We start from the raw sequence: 21,730 nt of genomic DNA, 5'->3' as shown, positions 1-21,730 counted from the left end.
GTCTTAAGCACGGAAATTCGTATTATCATGTGAAAATCAATCAAGAGCTGGGATCGGAAACTTTTAATCTTATTAAATTGTTAAATGTTAATTTGAACCTTTCAATTTAGCAACAATTTTTTTTATTTATTAAGAATATATTAAAATCAAGCACTATATTTGATAATTAACAAGAATATTAAAATCAAGCACTATATTTGATAATTAACAAGAATATTAAAATCAAAGTTAGTAAGGATGTTGATTCGTCCTCTAGTATTGTTAATAATGAGTAAATATTTTCAGACTCAAGTAATGCAGGTGCAGATTCTCTGTTTCGTTTTCGGTTGATCCGTTCCCGTCCATTGGGACCGGAAGCATTTATTATACCAGACATTCCTAATATGAACTTTCATATGGTCATTTCGAAACTGGAATAGACTTTCAAATAAACAATTCGGTAGTTGATAGTACAGAAAAGTTTACCCGGGCTTTAAATTTGTTAAACAGTTTCAGGAAAGATTTCGGTCTTGCCAAAGTATGGCTTTCGTCTTTGCTGGACATTGTTGCTCTTACTGCATATATGTTAAATTAGGATTTGCTCATTCAACCATATGTACACATTGATCAGGCTTAGCATTTAAAATTTAAGCTAAATGATTATGAAGACTTTACTAAAAATTAATAGTAAGCGATGGTTTTGAGCGTTCAAGGTTGCTTTAGATGGACACTGGGCTGACTTTTTAAGAGAGATATTGCATCGTATTTTGTCAATATTATCAGGTATATGAAGTTCTACATACAAAGCTAGGCTATTCCACGCGGTTTTTTCCTTGGGTTGACGTGGTATATAATTATTTCATTGATTTTGTATTTACATTGTGTTATAAATCACATTTATTCGTTCAGTGTGTGTTAACTTCTGTTAACATGTCGTTTGATTGAGTTAAGCCATTTCTATTAATATTCTATAGTGTGTCTTTGTTGTGATTGAATACATTGTTTCAGGTAAGGGTGAATGCTACCTATTAAAACGTTTAAACCCGGTGCAAACACTTGGACAATGAGTTGTCTAATTGACACTCATACCACATCGTCTGATATTTATATAGCATGTATATAAAAGGGTATCATTTCAATACTGATATAATGTTTGTGGTTTATTTATTATCAAAACTGGTAAATCATTAAAAAAATATGCTTTGGCTCACTTAGAGTATTACTTTGATTTCAAGTTTTATAATCATATTTATACCAGGTGGTTTTGAGCGTTCAGGGTTGCTTCAGATGGACACTGGGCTGACTTTTTAAGAGAGATATTGCATCGTATTTTGTCAATATTATCAGGTATATGAAGTTCTACATACAAAGCTAGGCTATTCCACGCGGTTTTTTCCTTGGGTTGACGTGGTCTTTTTATGCATGGTTGGGGAGTTAACAGTTCAAAATATGAGCAATGCATGTTCTACTAATCATGCTTTAAAACAAGAATGATGTCAAAATTTACAAGAAATATGTAGAAATTCATTTGGTTTCATCTAAGACCGATCAGTTTGGTAGAGGGTTAATATACACATTCCTGCGCAATTAGACAAATGTATTTGTCCAGTGGCTTTTATTGCTTTACTATTTGCCAGATAGACTTGTAGTAGGTGGACCGCTATTTTGTCTTTTGATGGCTAGCTAGTTTGACTAAATACCAATTTTCTGCAATACTCAAAATATCTATACATGCTTTAGGTATTAAATATTCTCGTTGTTTGTCGAACTCATTCAATATAAGTATGGACCTATAATGGTTCACTTCTATAAATTGTGACTTGGATGGAGATTTGTCTCATTGGCACTCATACCACATCTTCCTATATCTATATATGGAGATAGCATGTGTCGTTGGTGGATTTTTCCAATAAAAATATTTAGGTCGTTTGAAAGCGGGTGCATATTTGCGTTACATATACGAATTCCCATTGAATTGTGTGTATGTTGCTGATTCTCCTATAAGGGTTTGGATTGTTAGGTCGACAATTATTAAGAATGTGATTTTGGAAGCAAGACAACGACCGGGAGGAGCGAAAATTTGATGGTAGGTTTGTTTTTACCGATGGATTAACTATCTCTAAGGTGAAGAATCGCATTAATATAATGCGAAGATTTGAAGATCCTCACAGCTATATCATAGTGCACAGTGGGAAATGACATATATAAAATATCAAACTAGGTTACTTTCATTATCAGCTTGTTCAATTTATGTCAAGGTTATAAATTGATTTGCCTGATACAAGTTGATTTGGTCTCAAGTTTTATTGCCAAGACTGCAATGACGGTCTTCAAACAATGGGAATTGTAATGTGTGGACAAGTGAGGCGTCGTCTAAACAGCTCCATTGTTGTCCACGTGACAAAGCATGGATGTTACATTCGATATCCCTACATAAAAGCTAAACACGAGTCTCTAGCAGAAGATGGGATGTATTTAACAAAGAGAATAACATTTTTTTTTCTGAACTTGATACAGGGAGCCCTAGGAACAATAATTTCTAGTAAGACGGGTAGCATTACTTTTCCAGACGACTATTCCATGCTTTGAATTTTTATAGTTGACTCGTTGTCTGACAGTAACACATGCCTATATATGATCTTAGTGAATAGTTAAACGAAACATTGGCGTTATTGGGCTGTTTTATAAATAATACAAATAGTTGCTTGTTAATTTACAAGTTATACCATATAATGGCATATTCATTTATCAGAAATTATTTTAATCAAATTTTGCTTGAAATGGCACAGCTATGCGCAGCTCCCCCCAATTTTATTGGCGGTTGACGGTTCTGTGAAAAATTTAACTGTAGTCTAAAATTGTCGCAGCACCGCCAATTTGGCAGATTTCGCTGCGCTTAGATAACATATTTGCAGTTTACAGACTTATTGTAATCGTATGATAGCATAAGCCTCTGATTTCCAGGGTTAATAGCTTATCTTGAACTTCCCCTTTTCATATATGGTCTTCCACCTCAAACATATTCGGCGATCACCATATAACATTTTCAAAGACACATATGCATTTTTATCAGTTAATTTTAGTTCATAGATCTACATGTATCACAAATTACATTTCATATAATAGTACATATATCATATCACAAATTGCATTTCATATAATAGTACATATATCATATCTGTTAATAAATGCTGTGGCCAATTCCTACCAATAACAATCTTGTTATTTTTTATGGTGAGCATCCAAGATAATAAGATTTAAAATCTAAATTTTAAATCAGTTATCGGTAGTGCTCATACCACTGTCCGTCGTTATACTACTTCGTCAAGTAATAGTATTTGGTTTCTAGTTGGATTATCGATCTTTACAAGTGATTGATTTACCCATAATCCTCCTTTTGACGTCGACATTTAGGAAAAGCAGACGCATTTTTAGCCATAGATTTATCTTCTTAAACCCACCCACCCTCCCTTAAATTAGTAGAATGCAATTCCTACGGAAGAAACTGCTGTTTTGTTTTGTTTGTTTATTTCCGAATTGTATTGTCTACATCGATTAAACCATCACCCAATGTGGAAAGATGTACAAAAGTTTTAATGACGAGACGGTCATTCAAGAAAAAAGACGATCCTGGGCGAGGAGTGGACTTACATGCATATAGAAATTGAATGATAACTTGGAAAGAAATCTACTTTCAAACATGTAAACTTTGCGTTGGTAGCGATAACTTCTGATATCCAGGGTTAGTCGCTTGATTTATGGCAGATTTCGCTGCGCTTAGATAACATATTTGCAGTTTACAGACTTATTGTAATCGTATGATAGCATTAGCCTCTGATTTCCAGAGTTAATAGCTTATCTTGAACTTCCCCTTTTCATATATGGTCTGCCACCTCAAACATAGTCGGCGATCATCATATAACATTTTCAAAGACACATATGCATTTTTATCAGTTAATTTTAGTTCATAGATCTACATGTATCACAAATTGCATTTCAAATAATAGTACATATATCATATCACAAATTGCATTTCATATAATAGTACATAATATCATATCACAAATTGCATTTCATATAATAGTACATATATCATATCACAAATTGCATTTCATATAATAGTACATATATCATATCTGTTAATAAATGCTGTGGCCAATTCCTGCCAATAACAATCTTGTTATTTTTTATGGTGAGCATCCAAGATAATAAACAATTACCATGTGCTTATTGTGCAACAAGTATTTGTTTACCAAAACGTAGAACGATATTTGTTATTAACGACAAAAAGTTCTTAGTTAACTAATTGAAGTTCCATGGTATGTTTCTCTGGCAAAAGTTGGAATTTAAACATACATTTTCTGTTCCTGCTTTACAATATCAATAAATACTAGACACAGCAATTTCAACCCCTCTACACCGAATACAGTTCAAGTGCTACCATTGTTTAAGAATGATTATGTCGGATTGGGCGTGAATTTTATCTAGCGGTATATAACAGTATGCCGTAGAAATCTTTTAGATGAAAAATGTAAAAGAAGAAAGTTCCCACATCAAACATTAGATTATCTATGAATATCTTGCTGACATTTTGTTAATATGATATTGTAGAAGAACACACCCAATATAATTGATAATCAAAACATATAATTTGGCTCACATGAAGCATTTTATTTGATTTTAGTTGTTCTAGGCAGATTTTACCAACTATTTCAATTAAAAGAACCATTTTTTTAAATGTAAGATATAATTGTTCATATATACAGCCTTGCTTTGCCTCTTGAGAAGAGTACAAATGCTCCACTGAAACTGATTAATTAAATACGTAGACAAAACTTTCGATTAAATGTAAGAGTAATTTTTAAATGTATACATTTTTTAAAATATTTTGATATGAAAATCAAATTATCGTGACATCTTGTACATGTATGTACTGTAAATTAATATAACATGAAAACTTTTTTCTTTTTTTATTATGTAACTCAACATTAAAACATTAATTGCATTATTAAAGTACAACGTTGTTAACGGTAGGTTGATGACGTTTGCATACTATTTGCTACATTTTATGTAAGCATTTTGTGAATGTTTGTTAAGTAAATGAATAATTATGACAAGAACACTGCATACCAATTGCAAAAGGTCAAAGAGTTTGCTATCCACTTTTTCTAATTTAATGTATTTCGATCGAAGAAATTTTTAATTAATTAGTAGGTTATTGTCCGGTGTCCCTATGTGAAATTTTAAATTAAATGATTTAGTTTTATTTGGTTAAAGATGATATGCATACACATACACAATGTAGTGTTCAAACTGGTTAATTGAAACAAATATCTGTCAGTACACCATGATATAAAATTCAGATGTATCGATGGCGATATATATACAAAGGAAATCCAGGGGAAAATACAAAACTATTTCAGTCTCCGATGTATGATTCTTTTGATTAATAATTGATTTTGACTTTTAACTAGCTTTAAGTAACTGCTATTTCTGTCAAATCGTACTATCGTGTTCATTTCACCTGTTTAAACAATTTTCATGTTTTTTTTGTTTTTTAGGGCTATATTGCGTCTCCAAATTTTATATGTACAAGCGTTGATAAGTGTTAAGTATGACTATACATTTTCAGTTCTGTTTCTCGTACTATGAACTACAAAATTGTTTATTTTGTAAAATATATTTCCGTTTTTAATTTTTACTGTTTGAAACAATATTCTTTTGAGCAGAAAGGTTATTTGTTCAAGGTTATGGTTGACTTTCAGAAAATAGTAACCATCTAACAGCGGTATACTACTAATATAAAAAGAAGATGTGGTATGATTGCAAATGAGACAACTGTCCACAAGAGACCAAAAATGACACAGACATTAACAACTATAGGTCACCGTACGACCTTCAACAATGAGCAAAGCCCATACCCCATAGTCAGCTATAAAAGGCCCCGATAAGACAATGTAAAACAATCCTTATATAATTATTTCATTGATTTTGTATTTACATTGTGTTATAAATCACATTTATTCGTTCAGTGTGTGTTAACTTCTGTTAACATGTCGTTTGATTGAGTTAAGCCATTTCTATTAATATTCTATAGTGTGTCTTTGTTGTGATTGAATACATTGTTTCAGGTAAGGGTGAATGCTACCTATTAAAACGTTTAAATCCGGTGCAAACACTTGGACAATGAGTTGTCTAATTGACACTCATACCACATCGTCTGATATTTATATAGCATGTATATAAAAGGGTATCATTTCAATACTGATATAATGTTTGTGGTTTATTTATTATCAAAACTGGTAAATCATTAAAAAAATATGATTTGGCTCGCTTAGATTACTTTGATTTTAAGTTTTATAATCATATTTATACCACCGGGTGACATTTAAAGAACTGTATGTGACAAATATAAGCTATGACCATGCATACAGCTTTGCTTTGCCTCTTGTGGCAAGGAACGATGTGCAAGGTACAAAAGTTTACCAATTGAACTGATAAGTAAAACACGTAGACAAATTATTCGATGAAAAGTTATTAGAATTTTTTCATGTATATATTTTTACGAAAACGAAATCATTATGACATCTTGCGTGTATTTGAATATTACAAGGAAATATTTTCGTATTTTGATTACGTAACTCAATATTAAAACATTTATTGCATTGCTAAAGTACAACGTTGTTCAAGATAAATTAACAAACTTTCACATGCTGAAATGCATTTTGTGATATTTCTGGGTTAATAAAGAATATGATTGACAGAAATAAGGCATTTTATTTTCAATTGGTGTAATAATTTGTTTATAGTTTTCTAAAAATTAATGCATTTCGACCACAGAGTATCACAATCTTTGTAGAATGTCTTTTTCATACATTTTTAAGATAACAGGGGTATCTTACTCAAAAGCGAATCGATCTCAAATAATGCTTTATACCAACATATTTGAAAAAAAGCTGATGACGCCAATTTAAAATTTTAAAGGAAAAACTTAGGATGCTAACGACCCCTCCCCCCCCCAAAAAAAAAAAAGTTTTTCGGAAGTCCCTATGTATTAAGCTTGAAATGAATCTTTTATTGAACATAATATCCTTGTCCTCCACAGGTGTATATTCCTTGTGAATTTTAAACATAAATGAATATGACCTCTACACTTTTTATACCTACTTGCGTAAAGGTCAGATATGCTACAGAATATATCATAAAATAGCTGGTCTGCGAATTATCATACATCGTCGTGAGAGTAAAAAAGAAATAAACTAATCCTGTGGTGATGTGATTCAAATATTCAGTTATAAAAATCAACGATCTGTTGGAGTAATTCTAATTTTTGACTATAAAAAACAATGTTAACGCTTGCTATAGAAAAGGACTGATAACTCTATCAAAACATTCTTTTTCGTATAGAATGTAAAAACTAATCATGTTACAGAAACCATCATAGTTAAGTTTTGAAAGATTTAAAAGATAAATGGCAGAAAATTTGTTTTCATTGATTGTAAACAAAATCTCTTCACTTCCTTCTTAGCTATCGATATTTTGTAGAAAATGACAAAGAATTAACTGTTCTCTATTCCAGAGTCAGCGAGTACATCTCTGTATTCATGTGTTTCGTATAATATTTGTTTTTTCTATTTTAATTAAATTTCTCTTTTTTTTTATTTGTCTACTTTTACTATACTTTGAATATCCTTCGATCCTTTCTTTTTCATTGATAATCGTACACACATAGTTCTTAAACCATAATTTTGCTCAGGCTTCCATGACCAGTGTCAATTGGTACATTCTAATTAACATGTTGAACAATTCTTTGTTCAAAACAAGATGTAACAGCTAGGTTCCTTGACCAATGTCAATTGGTACATTCTTATTAACATGTTGAATAATTCTTTGTTCAAAACAAGATGTAACAGCTAGCTTCCTTGACCAATGTCAATTGGTACATTTTAATTAACATGTTGAACAATTCTTTGTTCAAAACCAGACGTAACAGCTTTAATAGCATACCACGCACTAAGTGGTTTGTGCATATAAATACACAGTTGACAATTAGTTTAATCCATAAATTCAAAAGGAGGAAAACTGAAAATAATAAATTTTGATTTGAAAAGAGGTAAATAATTTTATACATTGTTTGTTTAATTTTAACCGATTCGGTTAAATAAAATCTTTAATATTAAGTGCTATAGAATAAATTAAAATGTTTTACTAAATAAATTGAAACTCTCATGTGTCTACAAAATTACTATGTGTCTTAATATCATAAATGTTTTAAATCATTTTTTTATTAATGGATTAACAAAAATATTATGTTTTAATAGAACTGTCTTTCCGTTTGTGTTTTTTTAATAGTCATTAAATATATTGGATTCAACGAGGCAACACAGTCAAGCTCTAAAACATGTTCGAAATACCCTGTTACGATAGATGATTTTTTTTTTAATTTTTGAGATTGTCAGTCTATTTGATATGATTTCTTTCTGTATTACTGTTCCTTAAATATTTTGTTATCTCTTTTTCCTTCTTTGTTTTTTTTTGGGGGGGGATTTATTGTGCAAAGTCAGGAATATAGCAGTTGTTTAAAACTTGTTCCGTTGATTTTGTCTGTTTTGATAGAGTTTCCCTTTAAGAATTGCCTAAGAGTTCGGTTTTTTATATACGTTTTTGTTAAACTTGTAGATTAAATGCCTATTTTTATCATTGAGTTTTGTGCATTAGATTCATTTTCAGATAATTGCTAACAATTCAATAAGCGAGTTAAAAATACTCATGGTTCATATACTATGAAAATAAATTTAGAGTTTGAAGTTTTATAAAAGAAAGAATGTGTTCTCTTTTTTTACTTTTAATAGATTATATTTGTTCTTTACATATATTGTTATTTTTTCTTATTATTAAAATGTAAGGTAAAAGGGAATAAAACTTTTAATGTATGTTTTTTCTAAATAAATTACTGTAGAATTCATTATTTGGCATATCAAATATATGCATGGTGTATTTTCAAACACGAACAATCGGATGTTTCGTCAAGGTGAATCTAATTGATAAAGAATATTTAAGGAGTCCGTTATCAACATATTATAATTAAAAAGTCTACCTTCCACATTGTCATTTACGAACGTCACATATTTCTCCTGATCACCTTACGTTGCGGAACCGTCTTCACAATCATCAACTTATCAGTCAATATAAGAGTATTATTTAAGACACCATTTACTTTAGAGTAACATCAAGTATGAGTATGATAGGCAATTCTATTTCACACGCTAATATAACTGTTGTTTAATTATCAAAAAATAAGTATTTCTTGATTATAAAAGATTTGTTATCTCTGTTCTTCATCTAAAAGTGACACACCTTGCATTCTGTTTACGGAGGTCCTTATGTTCGATAGTAATATTTGCAATTTCTTAGTACCCAATATGCAATAAAATACTGACAAGTTCTAAATTTTGTTTGAAAACAGTTGATCATTTGATTGATAAACAGTCATAAAAACATTGAAATATTTTTTTGTTATATTTACGCCTTTTGTATTTATTTCAGCTGTGTTTGGTTGCTTATCGATAATTGTAAAATGTATCGAGGATTCTTGTTGTGCGTTTTTGCTGGTAAGTTGACAAACACAGTATATGATATTAACAAAATTTCTTCTCATTTGAAATAAGTAAAAACTACAAAATATCGAACTCTGGAGAGGAGATCTTTATCAAATCGCATATTTAAAATTTCAAATACGTCAAACGAATGTAAAATAACTGGCATACTGACTTGGAGTAGGCATTTCCTTGTGATGAGAATAGTATTTTAAATCTGGTTTTTATAGTGACAAAGAAATTTCTATGCTATATTTTTCATAAAAGTTCGATTTCACTTGAAATACATTTTAAGTTTGGTGAATTGATTCACTGAAATATCAATCTAAAAGAAAAAATGGATTCATCCAAATTAAAACAAAAGTTATCATGATAATATAAATATTTATAATTAATACATATGTTTTATTTTTAATAGCGTTCTGCATGGCTGCAGTATGTACAATACTTTATTATTTAAGATGTTATAAAAAATAATCAAATTGTAATTTTCCTAACATTTCAAACTTGTTGGATCAGCATAAACCCGTTGTGGCCAATCATAGATAAATGTAAAATGCATTGGGTTTAGATTAAAGCCGAATAGTATTTCATGATTTAAATGCAGAAACCTTGAAGGTCTGTCTTTGTTGTAATCATATTAGTTGGCAAGCACAAGCTTTTTGTTAAAAACATGTATATATTCGTATTGATGAAATATGTCGTTTGTTTTATCAGTGATTATCGAAAAACTCACTCAAATGTTGTTTACTGCGGGTGTTATGAAAAATTTAGAAAGGTGAATATAAATCCACATTAAATATGCTCTAGAATAACTTCTTCAGAAATACTATAAACCTATTTTTTTAAAATAAGATACCGTTTTTATTGTTTTTTTGTCAAGTTGAGGTTGGTTAATTATAAGTGGTTGCCAAAAAATATCATATGACCCGTTTATTGCCATAATGTAAGGACTTAGCTAACAAATGTAGGTAAAACAAGACTGAATAAGTATCCTAGTATCCTTAAATTCACCTTGGATAATTAGGCAATATTACGGTCACAATGGTCTTCTTTCGACCAGCAGTTAAACCCTTGCTAAAGTTGACGTCTGTTTGGCTCTGCAGGATGTGCATTGTACAAGTACTCAACCACGTCTGGTCAGAATGGGGACTGAAGAACCGATGCCCAGTGTTGAGAGAGTGATACACTCTCTGCACGTTCAGAACAACTCTTTGGGGGGATCGTTTGCGGCCTGATGAAAGGCAAAATGTTTTCCCATGTCCAATAAACCCTGATTTTACAGTGTCAGTCTTAATTTTTCAGTCTTTCGTCCCGAACGGGCTCAATTCTAAGGAATAAGATATTGTATTTATTGTTGATTTGTTTTCGTCCTCAGTACGCATAACGTATTTGCTACCGGACGTTTTGAAACCAACAATCGAAAAATTAATCCCTACATGTAAGTAACGAGCTTTAGTTTTTTCAACTTTTAATGTTTTTTATTTAATCTTTTGATATCTTGTCAACAATTGTGAAAAAATGTATGATATTTATATTTATTTATACCTTTTATAACAGAAATAAAAGTCTTCCAAAGACTACATTTTTTTTATCAAATAGAGTATCTAATGTTCTTCTAGATTAATTCAGGATTTAATATATTTCTTAAAAAAACATTTTAGTACTTTTTCATTATTTTGTTATGTATTCTTGATAAAGTGAGTACATTTGTAAGTTTATTGTTTCATTTTGTTGTTCGAGGATTGTCAATGAGAAAAAAATCATACTGCATAGTCAAGGTGCCCTGGAAGGGTAAGCAGATATTTAATCACACGTTACACTTTCCGTGTTGCTCATTCCAAATTTATCTGCACCTAATAAGTTAGTTCAGGTAGGGTCAAATTTGCCTTAGTTGTATTCTTTCTGGTATTTGCATTGCAATTATCATTTGTTTTCCAAATTATGCTTTTTGGTGTGTTTTGTTTAACAAATTTTGGAAACAAAACGAATCAATTAATAACCGTTCTTCTTCATACTGTTAAATCATTCGTCAGATTGCCAGAGCAGCTGATGTGAGTACAAAGATTGTTAATGGTGAGGATGCTAAAATAGAAGACTTTCCATGGCAAGTCTCTATTGAAGTGATGAGGAACGGACAATTTGGTCGAAACTGTGGTGGGTCAATTATTGACAATAGATGGATTTTAACAGCTGCACATTGTTATAACAAGACCCACCCTAGACCGTAAGCTGTTTTATTTATATGTCTTTGGGGTTTTTTTTAACAAAAAATAAAATGCTTTATTATTCACCTTTGCCTGTTATAATAAATATAATAAATTTAAACTTTTTTTCTATCATATCAAACTTTTTAAATTTATGAAAAGAACATTTTGAGATACTGTTTTGTTCCCATTCATAACCCTTCATAAGTCTATTATAAACAATTCATACAAAACTGCAAAATTCAAATTTTTCCCGGAAACATGGTAGAACTTGTAGACACGAAAACCTAAAACTGTCAAAAAGTAGTTAAAACCATAATATCCATGATCTGATATTTTGTATCCTAATAATATATGGTTTGTTAATATCTTGTTTTGAAAATTGATTTTTGCTAAAATCTAAGAAATAGGGTTTCAAAACCTGAACGTGTTACAAAAACATGCAGGTAATCTTCTCCTTCTGTTTAACAAACATTTCAATTATTATCCACAGAAACACCCAAAAGCCACCTATGGGTCTTCAACACAGTGAGAAAATACTCCAACTGAAGGCGGGTTTCAGGTTGCCTCTTAAAAATGTATACTTAACTCCGAATTATGCAAACGAACCAAATTTTAAAAAAACATAAGAGACTTACAAAGGCCAGTTGTTTTTGACTTTGGACTGGCGTAAACATACGGCTAGGTTAAACATGTTTTTGTGATATCTCAGTTCAAAGTGGGATAAAGTAACTCACAGCAATACGCACAGTGAAAATCATTTTTTTTTTAAAGTCCGAGTCTGATGTTAGATAAGGTAACGGAAGAACTAAGCAAAATGACAATGATGAAAATATGATGAACATACATTAATAAAGGACTACTAGCAATTACTGACATTCCAGCTCCAGACCTCAACTAATTAGTTGATAGAGTATATCTTCATCATATGAAAATCAAGTCCTGTACCTCCCGTAAGGGGTTTAGTATCATGTGTTAATTCCACTGCCATCATTAATTACTCGACAGCAGTATCGTAACTATATCCCTGCTGAATTAGTAACTGTAGAAATTACACACTGAAGCAGTTTCTAGTTGAAACTTTTGAACTTGTTTTCCTTAAGAAAATTAAAATATAAAATTGTTTACAAATGATATATGTAGTGCGTATTACTTTTTTTAATATCTTGTCCAAATATTGATACAGTTTGGCTCTGTGTATTTTTGTTTAGTAACATATCTTATAGTATTTTATTTCTAATATGTTTTGTTTCAGTTTGTTCATTTTTTTCATCTTAATTTATCTTTACATATATTAATTTAATCTCAATGGAGTATTCTTTTGTTTTTAAAACTTGCCTCCATTCACACTGTGTCTAAACCACACCGACAAAAAATTGTGCGGACTCGATGGTATCTAACATCCGGCATCAATAAACAGAAGAAAGATAGGTTTCTCCTTATTTTTTTAATTATTTTACGATATCGAAGAATACATATACATTTACAACTTTTTTCTATTGTGAGATGCAATATTTTTTATATTAACGGAGAAATAAATAAAAATGCACGTCAAAATGACGAAATGAGTGAACCTTGCCTCGAAATTGTTTAATTTCTCGTTACATTGGTTACATTATACGGAAAGAAAGATACGGGAAGATAGATTCCGACACGGAAATTGTAAAAATTGTCATTATGAACGTCTCAATACTTGTATCTCTGAGCATGGAACGAAAGAAATGGGTCATATCAAAATGGAACTGGCCTGTTTTGTCAATGTTTAACACCCGGTTTTGTCATAGGTTTCACAATGCATAACCCGGTTTGGTCAAATAAAAAAAGAATCATAATCGCATTTCATTTTAATTGATAATTTAACTTCAGCGTTAAAAAGTTTTGTGGGTCGTTGGAAAACAAGTTCTTTTAACAGGACAACGGCTAATTATTTATATGATCAGTCTCAGATTCAAATAAATAAGCAAACACTTGAATTCCCACTCTTATAGAACACAAATAATTTTAATTTTACTTTGCATTCAAAATTTTTAAACAGCAATATAGATAGAAATGAAGGTAATAACGCAAATTAAGTTGAAAGCTCTCAAATATATGCGTTTTCTATATGAATTATGGAAAATAATTATGTTTAAACTTGAAATGAGAGTTAACGGTCTTAAAAATCGAAACGCACAATTGATATGTGATTTTTTCGCACAACAGGATGGGCACCTTTATAAGTAATCTTTTCGTGGGGAAAATTTGGTTGATTAAATAGGGAATCACTGAAGCATGACTGGAGATGGCCACCCCTTAGGTCAGTCAGCCCCCCCTTTCCCCCCTTATGACAAGTTCTGGATCCGCTACTGGACAATATATACGGACAGACGGATTCAGTTTATTTCAAAGTGAACATAATTCGAACAGCTTTAACATACCGCCGAGCGTAAAGAGTCAAACAATATTTTAACTATTTTTTGCTTTAAAAATCGTTAAATACATGAATCAATATAGTTTTGGCAATCAAAGGTGGGATCGGGAGCGTTCAACCTATACGTCTTCTAGATTCGCCACTTATCTTATAAAGTGTATACCGAATTGAAATATTGTAAGAAATAAGAAACCAGGGACACCCGCGAAATCGGATTATGTAAGTTTGATTATGTTTATTATCAATATTCTCATTGATATTTTTAAACAAGCGAGACCAAGTGATTCGAATTCATAGTGTTTTGAACTATTTGTTTAAAGCTGCATATAATCATAAGTTAGAAGGTTTGACTGAACATATACAAGTATGGAACACAGATCTTCCGATTTTTTTTTCTTTTTGTCATATGTCCATTGCCCTTGCCCTTGACTTCATTTCTATATTATTTTTTCTTTGGCCATGCACATGAAGATTCATGTGACCGTGAACTTAGAATGTGTTCATGTCTGTCTGGCAGGATTCATTAGACCTCGACTTAAATGGTTCCATAAACAATCGGTAAAGTTTCTGTGACCATTTTTTTTTTTAAATCTTACTGACCTTCAAAATAAATTGCGATCATTTTTTACATGTCAGTGCGTACACTTAAGTATAAATAACATGTCTTTTTTTTTTGGTTAAAAAAACGCCAGTGAAGTTGTTTGCTATGTCGGATCAAGTTATCTCGTTCGTGAAATTTTCAGTTTTCATTTTTTTTTTAAATTCAAGAACAATGCAATTTTGTTTGAAATTCTTGGTTGTTTTTAGCTCACTTGACCCAACAGGAAAAGTCAGTTTTTTTATCTCTTGGCAACGGTCGACCTTCGTTCATTATCTTTCAATACAATTTTTTACATAAACTTTCACATCTAAAATTACTAGGCTATATTTAAACATTATCTAAAGTCATATGTCTTTTTTAATTATAATTAGGGTATCTAGTTTTAAAAAGTTTACTGTGACCCTGCTTGACAACCAAAGATGGACGGCATGGGTAAAACATTAACATAGGGAGGCATGCAAGTGCATGATGTCAATTATTTAAAAACAGCCGTAGACATAGAAAATTCGAAAGGGCCAGATGATTATCTTCAAAATGTTGAGCTCTACCATTTGTCCATTTACTTCAAAATTCTCACATTACTTCTTAAAGGAGTCATTGCATTGCCCTTAAATGACGAATTTGAAGTTCTTTTTATCAATTTCTATCTATTATTTTCAAACATATAAAAGTAATATAATAGCAAAACTGATATAGGAAGACAAGATCAACTATAAGTCGACTTGGCCGATATCCTTATAAAACTTCTTGACCTTTAATTTAGAGATTTTGTTTTCATTTCTTTGCGTTTTTACACGCCCGTCACAATTTTGACTTGACGTATTGTTATATACATCCGTCCGTCCGTTCGTCTGTCTCTCCTTACATCCGTCCGTTCCTCCATCTATCAGTCATTCTGTCCGTCCGTCCGTCCGTTTATCTATCAGTCTATCCTTCTGTCCAGCGTAACTAGAGAACAGCTTATTTAATTTTCATGAAACTTAATAAAGTTATTTCTTATAATGGTCAAACGATCTGTAAACCTTTTAGTGAAAATCAAATCAAATCTTTTTGAGTTACAGGACTTTGTAAGTAAAACAGGAGTGTATTCTTTTTAACATGTCGCGCCATATCTCAAAAACAAATTTATCATTATTGCATCAAACTTTACACACTTCTTAGTTATATGAATCTTAACTTCTGCATACTCTTTGATGATTTCTTAACTTTTGTTTAAGCATTTTTTAGTTATTTTTAAAAAAAAGGGGGGGTCAAATATTGCGATGTATCATCATAATGTTATAAAATAATTAGATATCAGTGTTTGCTATTGAGTATTTATATTCCATTTAAAATTAGTTTGAAAATAAGTGAAATAAGGGATACATACGCCTCTCATTAGAAAAAATGTGTATTACTATAATTACCTTTGTCCAAGAGTGCCCGTTTAAAATAAATTTAAACACGGCAAGTTTACTTTACAATAAATATATATTCAAATTCTTTCGAAAGACAATGTTCAGATCCGTGTAAACGTTGCTTTTCATAAATTGTTGGTTTTAATAAATAAAAAAAACCCGGGTGATATATTTAGACGGAACTGGGTGATTGTGTAGTAAACAACATTGACAAAACCGGTGTATTTTAATTTGACATGACCCATTTCTTTCGTTCCAACTCTGAAGTACAAGTATTGAGATGTTCATAATGACAAGTTTTGCAATCTCCGTGTCAGTATCTATCTTCTCGTACCTTTCTTTCCGTACAATGTGAACAATTGAACGAGAAATTAAACAATTTTGAGGCAAGGTTCACTCAATTCGTCATTTTGACGTGCATTTTTACTTATTTCTCCGTTAATATAGAACGGTTATAGAAAATATTGCATCTCACAATAGAAAATAGTTGTATATGTATATGTATTCTCCGATATCATAAACAAAATCAGAAAATAAGGAGAAACCTATCTTTCTTCTGTCTTTTGATGTTCCGTCATTGTGTCGGATGTTGGATACCATCGAGTCCGAACAATTTCTGCCGGTGTGGTTTAGACACAGTGATTCAGGTTGGATGAACAATTTTAACATCTTAAATCATGCAATTCAGTTTGACTTATTGATTAACTTTACTACAATGAAACTTTTTGAAAATATTCGCTCATGATCCAATATGTTATTTATATAAACCAATCCACGTGTAACTCAGTTTTGGAAGAATACGTTTTTTTGAAATATTTCATGTATATGTTTCCACAGAGACAATCTGTTTTTTTAATATCCGAAAGCAATCTGTTAATTTTGTCAGACCTCCTCCTGTTTTCATATTTTGATTGAGATGTCTTTAAGAAATATCGGGTTGAGGTGAAATTATTTCTGATCGTTTTTATAAACAGATCGAACCACGTTATGCTCAGTATCAATCAACAAAGATTGTATAATTGTGATGAAAATAATACTCTATAATTCGGGACGTTTAAAGTGGTTTTCTTGATTTATAATCCTCTGAACGGGTTTACACAATTCTTTGCAAGCCAGTCAAATTCAATCATGTACAGTTACCTGCAAACATGAGAAGCATTGTAATTATGAGGACGCTATGCGTAACCAAATTAATCTAAGGTCAACTTAACATAAGGGAGTTGGGTACTAAGTTTCTTAAAATTTCTAATTTTCAAAACAAATATCTTTTTACAGTTTTCTATGATAAATATAACTAAATAGGCGTTTTACATTTTTGTTTTAGATTAAGCGAAACTAGAGTGGGAGCAGGAAGTTCTTCCCTAAGTAAGATGGTAGAATTCAGAAGTGTGAAAAAGTTTCATCAAGTATGCAGTTTTATTAAATTAATAATTCATTTAAATATCTGCGGTTTGTGCTGATTGAAGGGACAATTTCATGAAACATGAAAGACCGAAATATTGAAAGTACCAAATAAATTACATAGCTGAGTTATAAATCATAATTTCAGAGAGATTAACTTGATTCAAGATGAAGAGACTTCGTGATACTAAGTTTCTAGTTTTTCTATGTTGTGTTAAGTGAACTGTTGTTTGTTTTTTTGGTGTCTGCCTCTATATTTTCTAATTGCCATGGCTGTGCTAGTTTCTTTTCGACTTGAGTTGGAATGTACCTTTTTTTCTTTTGTTTCTCTTTTACTGAAAGTGATATAGAGGCTAAGGAAGCATGCATTGGAGTATACCGCTAGAGAAAAGTCATAAATCGTCAGAGAGAAAACAAATCCGGATTACAAACTAAAACCGAGGGAAACACATCAACTACGAGAGGAAAACAACGGAACAACAGAAACACTAAAATGCAACAAAAACAAACGCCAACATACATAGAACCGGAATATTTGATAACAACTGCCATATTCCTGATTTGGTACAGGACTTGGTAAATTGTTGGCTCTCAGACCTTTGCTGGCAATATAAAGGTTTAGAAATGATGGTTTATCTAATACATCTATTCTAATGGGAATTTGATAGACAGGTCGGTGACTGAACAATATCAAACATGAAAACTGTAGATTTCTTTAGATATAGTTGAGATCTATATCAGTCTTCAATTTATACTTTTGTAAACGCGTAGGGTCATACAAACACATAAACATCATGAATAATATATGTGATATATAGTTACGATGACAATTGCGGCATCTTCGTCAAGGAACAGAATTGAAAATAGTAATCACAATTACCAAGCTGTGAAAGGAAATTATAGCTCTCCAATACAGTATTACTACTCGTGTTCACTCAGAGTATACAGTGTTCTTACACGATACATTTTGTAGTGATATATTACTGTGAAAGTACTTTTATTCGTGGGGTACCAATTTTCGTGGTTTTCGTGGATAACTTTATCCACGAATTTAAGTGTCCAACGAAATTAAAACAACCATTATCCAAATCAAGACATGGAAAGATCCCCATCGGTAGGTTTGACTACTGATATGATCTAGAGAATACATTGAATAACGTCACATCTGAGAATACTTTAATAGCAGTCACAGAACTACAATTAACTGCATGCAGGATTATACTCATTTAATCTTAAATAACCTAAACTGTACGTACAAATCTTGATCTTTTAATTCTCATAAAAAATATTTTTGATCGATGAAAGTCAGATTTCCGGTATTGATATGCTAATATGATAAAGTGTTCATTTTATATCCTCATAGTTCTCGTACATATGGGAAATAATAATTTCATGCTGAGCTTGATTTTGATAAGAATTATTTGACAATATTAAAGATACGTTTATAATGTATCATTTGTTTATGTTACTGTTTTCTTTAGGTGACATGTTTATGGCCTAATTAATACCTTTGGTGGTCTTTAATCTGTTGATCCCTTTATCATGAGTTAATAAGTATTATCACTACGATTTACATTGGTCAATGCTTACTTTGCAATTTACTTCAATCCAGACTATTTGTAACCTTGGTTTCTAAAAGCTTTAATTTTTCAATTTTTTTTTTGAGGAAACTAAAATCCACGAAATTAAAAACCCACGAACATGTAAATATGGCTCAAACCACGAACATTGATACCCACGAATTAAAGTACTTTTACAGTAGCCACCAATTGTGTTAAAGTTTTACATATATACAACAAAATTAATTATACTAATATTTTCAGCACGAAAGATACGACAGCCGAGATCATTACAATGATATTATGTTGATCGAACTACGGAGACCGTTTAGGTTTGGGTCTACTATAAATAAGATCAGCTTGGATGATGTATATACTGATTATACAGGAAAAAGTTGTAAAGTATCAGGTTGGGGAAATACAAATGAGTTTGGTGGTATGTATTATTATAGAATAAGATAAAATTTTGAAATTAATTTCATTAGTTATGACTTTCCAAATAAACGTAAATCAATGAAAAACCAGTATAAACCACTATAAAATTACAGCATGAATAACCCACAGGAAAACTAGTATTCAAAATTGCGTATGAATATTCAAACGTATGAGAAACAATTTGAAAATGTTCTCTTTAAAATGATTTAAAACAAGTATTTTCTTCATGTCAGTTAGCCAGTTGACATCATTTTGTTTGGTTGTTGGCTATTTGGTTGCGGTCGGCCTTACTTAATCTACACATCGCCTTCGTACTTTATTTGGCCTTCTTAACTTCTTTATTCGAGCGTTACTGATGAGTCTTTGGTAGATGAAAAGCGCGTAAAGCATACGAAACGTTTACCCAAGTATCTATAAAGAGTTTATTGATAATATAGCTAACAATTCTACATAGCAATGCAGCACTGGTGGTCAATTGGTTATGTTTGAGCGTTCCTGATTGGTTTATATTTTTTAACTCACAGATAAACGTTCCTGATTGGTTTATATTTTTTAACTCACAGAAAAACCTTCCTGAGGAATGTAAATCGAAGAAAATAATTTCGGACGCACAACAATTGTAAAAAAAAACTTAAATTTCAAAAAAGAAATAGATTATACCACGATTCTTAAGAGTTGCCTTCGAAGAACACAATTTCGTACTCATTCCAAATATAAGAACAAACTACAATCTGTACAGAATAAGTTTCTCAAATATTATCAGAATAAGCAGAAAAGGCACTTTTTAGAAAGCGTCTTACTTATGGCTGATTAATACATTTTGTTAGAACAATTTATTTGATATAAAATATATTTCATAGTAGAAGTTACAGAGAGATTGAATTCGAAAACTATTAACATAGCAAACAAACAAAAAACAAACATCAGTCTTCGAAAGAAAACAGACTACTTAAGATTGACCGACAAGATAAACTAACCAAAAAATCTATAGTGAAATAATGTCTATTGTCATGGATTCTGGTACTTAGAGGACAGCTTATGTCAAATTCGAGGTATAAGTCTAGAAATGAGGAGGAGGAAACCGTGTCTGTTTTATCATTAATTTCTAGTTCTGGAGGATATTAGGATATTGTTTCGGAACCTTATCAGAAATGTTTGGTCAGATTTATCTGATTTTAACATAATTACATGTAAGATTTCCCAATGAAGTTGAAGTCCAATCAACTTGAATACTTATTACTAGGGATGGCAACGAGTAGCCGAGTACTCGATCGGACGGCCGAGTACTCGAGTACAGTTTTAGTACTCGGATACTCGTTTGACTGTTATACATCTTGAGATATTTCTCTAAACATTCCCACTCACTTTAGTTCATTTAAAACACCCCATTCGTAATACTAAATAAAATCAATTAACGACATAAAATATTTATCTTGAGGCTGCGTTTTGTTATAGCAATACCAGCAACGTCCTTTCCTTCCGAGGTAATTTTTTCATATGCATTGATTGTAACAAAAAATAGAAAGTCAAACAGTCTTTCGTCTGAAATTGTTGACACGATCATATTTCTAAACAAGAACAAAATCAAAGTGACCTGCGTTGAACCCTACGGAACTGATTAGAGATATTTGTAACGGTGTTTGTAAACGGATCAACACTTTCATGGATTAATAATTTTAAAACTCATCACAAGCCGTAAACACTTATCTTTGTTTGTTAATCATAAACGTAATTGGTATGAGATGTACATTTAAATTAATTTAATTACTCTGTATTTGAAACTGAACTATAATTGTTTAATTTACAATTTAAAGATATAAACGAGAGCGACATTCAAACCAGTAGTTCGAAAATAAACTGACAACGGCATGGCTAAAAAAAAGAAGTTAAGATAAACGACAGTGCAAAAAAAAAAAACACAGAAAAAGTAAGACTGAGCAACACGAATAAGCACAAGTACCTGAAGTCCAATATTGTTGTTGCCAATAAATGGACAAGCCGTATTATAAAAAAAAAATACGTACTCCTAAGGAACAGATGATACATACATGTATATTGTCTACTTTGTCGGACTTTATATGCAAATATTTTTGATTTGTTTTTAAAATTAGGTTCATGAACACGTACACCGGCAAACGATTATAG

The sequence above is a fragment of the Mytilus galloprovincialis genome, chromosome 7 (genome assembly GCF_965363235.1).
Source record: "Mytilus galloprovincialis chromosome 7, xbMytGall1.hap1.1, whole genome shotgun sequence".
Lineage (NCBI taxonomy): Eukaryota > Metazoa > Mollusca > Bivalvia > Mytilida > Mytilidae > Mytilus > Mytilus galloprovincialis.
This window is presented reverse-complemented; position numbering follows the sequence as displayed.